Raw genomic sequence first — 5,042 nt, 5'->3', positions numbered from 1 at the left:
ATAGACTGAGAGGGAAAACATTAGTAAGGATTGAGAGAAAACCATGTGTATGGAATTATTTTCTTTTATTAGAATAAGAAGATTATAGATAAAAAAAATAAAAAAGTTCATTATGTTGAGTTCAAACTTAAATATTACTCATGAACCGGACTTGAGCTTGAACGAGCTCAAGTTTAGTCTGGTGCAGGGTTGACTACTACTAAAATTCAAAACATTTTCCCAAAATTGGGCCCATTCAAAGGTTCATGAGATGAAAGGAGTAAAAACTATCCACCTTCAAGCACTATTGGAAAAACATAATCTATGACCCTTATTGTTGATTTGTTGTGTTCACATCAGAACACAAGACACAAAACACATAAATAAAAGCCATCCTGTTACAAAACATTATAAAATTTCCAAAAGAACATGTTCTACCAGGTTTCCTGTGAAGTGCATACATAAGCTTACCTATTAGTGTCAAATTCAAAGCATACAATAATGTTAGTTTGATAATAAAAAAAACAGTTTTTAATTTCTAAAAACAGTGTTTGTATTTCTGAAAGATTTGACACAGGTCTGAAATTGCAGTATTACATTCCCTCTAATGGCAAAATGGTAAAAAGATTACAACCGCAACCGCTAACTAGAAGGCTATTATATTCAAAACGAGCTTTACCTAGGACGATATCAAAGATATTTGTACATATTGTTAAAATATAACTAAGCGTTTTTTGTCTCTGAGGAAAGGAGCCCCAGTTGTTGTGTGAGTTGTTGCATCTGAGCCTGATCCTGAACCGGACCCGTGGGACTGGTATTTTCCAATGATTCACCTTCACTTCTCTGCATCAAATAATCATCCATGGAACCGAGCCCATATCTTGGGGCAATACAACTTCTGGGTCGGGCTCAAGAACCCATGACGGGTCATAATCGGGGAGAAAATCCAAATCAACCAACAAATCACTATTCAATTCCATGTCTCCGTCAGGCGCAAAATTGTCAATATCGAATTGAGCCAAGTTTGGGTCAATGGGTGCATCATCCATCAAGTCGGTCACCTGACCAGTTCTTGACCATCGGTTATCGGGCTCGTTGCAACGATGATGGTGGTGGGACCTCTTGAAGTTTTAAACTCTGTCTCGGCAATGAATTTGGTGAGTCATTAATCATTGGTTGGTATTTAACAATCTGTCCATCGGGTGACTCGTTATTTGAACCAACTCGATCCTGTTTGCGTTTTTTGTTGCCTTCTGTTATGAGCTTGGCGGCCTCGTTTTGTTGCACAAACTGGGCCAAGAAGCCCGGGCTATTAACCGCTTTAGCTAAAAACACCATCATTTGTTGCTGCTTTTGTTCCATTCCTTGAAACCGTTGCACCACTGACTGCATTTGATTATCAGTCGCTTGCTGTTGCTGTCTAAGCCTCACGAGCTCCTGCATCAACACGTTTTTGTCCCGCTTTAGCCTCTCAACTTCTTTCTCGATCCCAAACTTCCCGACTTCAACACACGGGCCCACTGAAGATGTCTGCCCGTGTGGCAGTTGTGGTTGGTGGTTGTGCCCCGAGGCAGGTTTCCGGCGTATTATGGTTTTAAGGAGGTGTTTTTGGCCTCGCAAGAATCCCTCGTTTGCAAATTCCCAACGATCGGGGTCGACTTTTCTAAATCCCTGTCATTCCCACCAAATAGTTAAAAATTAAAAAGCGATTTGGTCATGCATAATAAATGAAGCTTATTTCAAAACTTACTTCAAGTGCATACTATAAGAATTATTTCAAATTTAATGCATTTGATTCGGTACAGTTATGACACACCATAACCAAAACCGACCCACAATTTTCGGTTAATTGGTTATTGCTTAACCGAACCGTCCGTTGATTGTTCAGTTCGGTTAATTTGGTTATCACACACAATATAACCAAAACCAATAAAAAAATTTCAGTTATTATTATCACTTAACCGAACCATTCGTTAATTGATCAGCTCGGTTAATTCGTTTATAGCACACAATATAACCAAAACCGACCCACGATATTCGGTTAATCGGTTATTGCTTAACCGAACCTTTCATTAAATGCTCGATTCGGTTAATTCGATTATAACACACTCTATCACCGAAACAGACCAACAATATTCAGTTAATCGGTTATTGCTCAACCGAAAGGTCAGTTAATTGTTCGGTTTCGTCAATTCGATTATTTGTTCACCTTGAGTTTGAAAACACCTTATTGGCTTTTTAGCTATTTCAAAAAGCCAATAAGTTAAATGGTGTTTGGCAATCACAAAAAAACCTTTTATTTTAGCTTTTTGAAAGGGTTAAAAAGCAATTTTCCAAAAGCCCAAAATCCTGGCTTTTCAAAATGGCTTTTTGAAAAGCAATAAGTACTTTTCAAACTCAATCCCAAACATAATATTGTATTTACTATTTGGTTTGTTATAATAAGTTTAGAATCAGTTATGGATGGATTAAACCCGGGATCAAACTTTTCAAACCCTAAAATCTAAATACCACCATTGATGAAAAACTAATAAACTTCCATAACATCTTCCAAAACACATATTATACAAAAAAGGGAAAAAAACAAAAAAAAAAACTAACAAATTGGTCTAGGTGAGCAAACGGGTCAGACCCGTGAGACCCAACCCGAACACCGTTTAATGGTATTCTCCGACCCAGAAACCGATCCTATTATAAATAACCGGGTCAGATCGGGTTTCGCGGGTCTAACCCAGTTTATGCTCACCCATATGGAGCAAACGGGTCATACTCGTCCGCGAGACCCGACCTGGACCAGGTTAATGAAATTCTCATTTCTTAGTATCCGGGACCCAACGCTATTGTAATATAACCGGGTTAGAAGCAAAATACATCCACATTAAAATCAAATCAACGAATCACACAATAATAAAATAATAATAATAAAAAGAAGAAGAGAGAAGGATAATAATGAATAAGAGAATAGTAATACATAAGTATTAAGCTGGCGAACGAAGCTGGAGAAGTTGTTATGCTTAAAATATTAGGCAAAAGTTGTTTAGCAAACTCGGGTGGGTCCCGAACAATGAAGCTATTATTGGCAGCACTCCACGAGATAATTGTATCAGTTGAAGGATCATCCACCATATCATAAGTTTTTCACTAGAAACGGTGGAGGTGTATTTACGGCTGGAATCGGAACAGGAACAGGAACAGGAACGGGATTATTGTTATTGTTAGAGGGTTCCATGGAAGTAAATTAATGAGGTGGGCTTAGTTATGGTTTTAATTTTAAGAGGCATTGGTTGATTTAATGTAGGAAGAAATAGTGTCACTTGGAAGACGAGACGAGACGAGCAAGAACCACACGAGGTACAACAAGTTTTTTTAAATGTATGGAGCAATTTTTAAGTGAGATTTACTTTTTAACAAGAGTTAACTTGTGTGTAGCCCGGCCCAGACCTCAAACCGTGCTTGGCTGGCATTTCGGGGCAGTGTTTTACCCGGCATGTTGCGCCGGGACGGATCAGTAAAACCTGAGCAGTTTTAAAACCCACCAAAGCGTTGTTAATCCTGGGCGTTGAGGCGGTAAATCTACATGAATTAGGTTGATTTTGGTTACGTGTATTATGATATCAGAACTAAAACAAAAATGTATAAAAATTGAGGTGAAACAATGGCATGGCGTCAGTCGGTACAACTCGGGCCTTGGTAAAGCCCGAGCATTGAGACAGTAAGTCTACGTAAATTCTGTGGGTCAGCGTCACATTTGTTACGGTACCAGACTAAAAGAAAAGGAAAACAAATTTGGCATTCGGTCGGTTTTCGTTACGGTACCGGAAATAAAACAAAATGCGTCGAGTTAACGTGAATTCGGTTGGTTTACGTCACGTTTGTTACGGTACCCAGAAACTAAAAAACAAAACAAAACTGACATTCGATCGGTTTACGTTATGTTCGTCACGATACTGAAACTAACTAAAAAAAAATCAAAATACCATCGATCACTAAGGTGCCGCCAAATAACTAATGAAAGTCTTTTATTCTATACTAGTTTGATTCTCCCGTGTTACGGGAGTTTATTTACGTTTTTTGTTTTTAATCGTTTTGCTATTTTATAATGATTTATTTTATTTTTTAACGTAATTTTGTTTTAATTTAATACATACATATATATTATATATTAGTTTCTTATTATATTTTTTTAGCGTTTGGGTATTTCAATTGAGATGTGTAGGTTTTCTAGATTTTTAACGAACAAATATAAACGAACACGAGTACGTTGATTTTTTTAAATGAATAAACATGAACACATATATTTGTCTAATGAAAAGGGGGCATTGATGTAGTTGACGATGGTGGGTAGTATCGGAGATTAACCGACGATGAAGATGATGGACCAATAACGGAAAACATGCAAATGAGATAAATTAAATTAGGGCTTGATGATAAAAGTGTTAACAATAAATAAGATCTTATAACCCATTTGAGGTCTATTAGGGTTTGGTAAAACCCATAACCGTGGAAATTATTCTTTGATGATTAAGGGGTTATTTCACAAATAAATGAGATGTTATAACCTGTTTAGGGGTTATCCGGGTTTGGTGAGACCTATGACCCGCAAAAATTATTGTTTGATTATAAAAGAGTTTCACAAATAAATGAGATGTTATAACCCATTTAAAGACTATCTGGGTTTGGTAAGACCCATACCCGCGATTTTCGGGTCAAATGTATGAGAAGCCTCCATTTAGAAATCAAGCAATCTGGTTGCTCTAGAGAATTGGGGAAATAACCTGAGAGCGACACATAGGATTTCATGGTAGACAATTATATAAATAACTAGTTTTTAGCCCGCGTATTACGCGAGTTTATTTATTTATTTTAAATAATATTTTGAATATACAAATTTTTTTATTAATTTAATTGATTGTGCTTAATAATGTAATAGCCTACATGGTCTATGGCTGGTGTGTGGCTTATTTTTTGTTTTTGTTATAATTGTTTCGGCATATACGGACTATGACTGTTCGCTTTAATGTCATTTTGGCTATAGTTTTTTTCTTTCAACTGAGATTAGGTAT

At 36.8% G+C, this 5,042-nt stretch overlaps 1 pseudogene across 1 annotated transcript; it reads right to left on the bottom strand.

Moving 5' to 3' along the window:
* Positions 1 to 1,062: 1,062 nt before the first annotated feature.
* Positions 1,063 to 3,208, bottom strand: LOC143549294 (heat shock factor protein HSF8-like; annotated as a pseudogene). The gene is made up of 2 exons (XR_013138116.1): positions 2,951 to 3,208; positions 1,063 to 1,650 (listed from the first exon to the last, which is right to left on the bottom strand). The product of XR_013138116.1 is annotated as a heat shock factor protein HSF8-like (transcript).
* Positions 3,209 to 5,042: the final 1,834 nt, after the last annotated feature.

This window comes from Bidens hawaiensis, unplaced genomic scaffold (genome assembly GCF_021521415.1).
Source record: "Bidens hawaiensis isolate Kalapana, Puna unplaced genomic scaffold, B.hawaiensis_p1.1 tig00015461_1, whole genome shotgun sequence".
NCBI classification, from domain to species: domain Eukaryota; kingdom Viridiplantae; phylum Streptophyta; class Magnoliopsida; order Asterales; family Asteraceae; genus Bidens; species Bidens hawaiensis.
The sequence above is the reverse complement of the archived record's forward strand: the minus strand, read 5'-3'. Positions and strand labels throughout refer to the sequence as shown.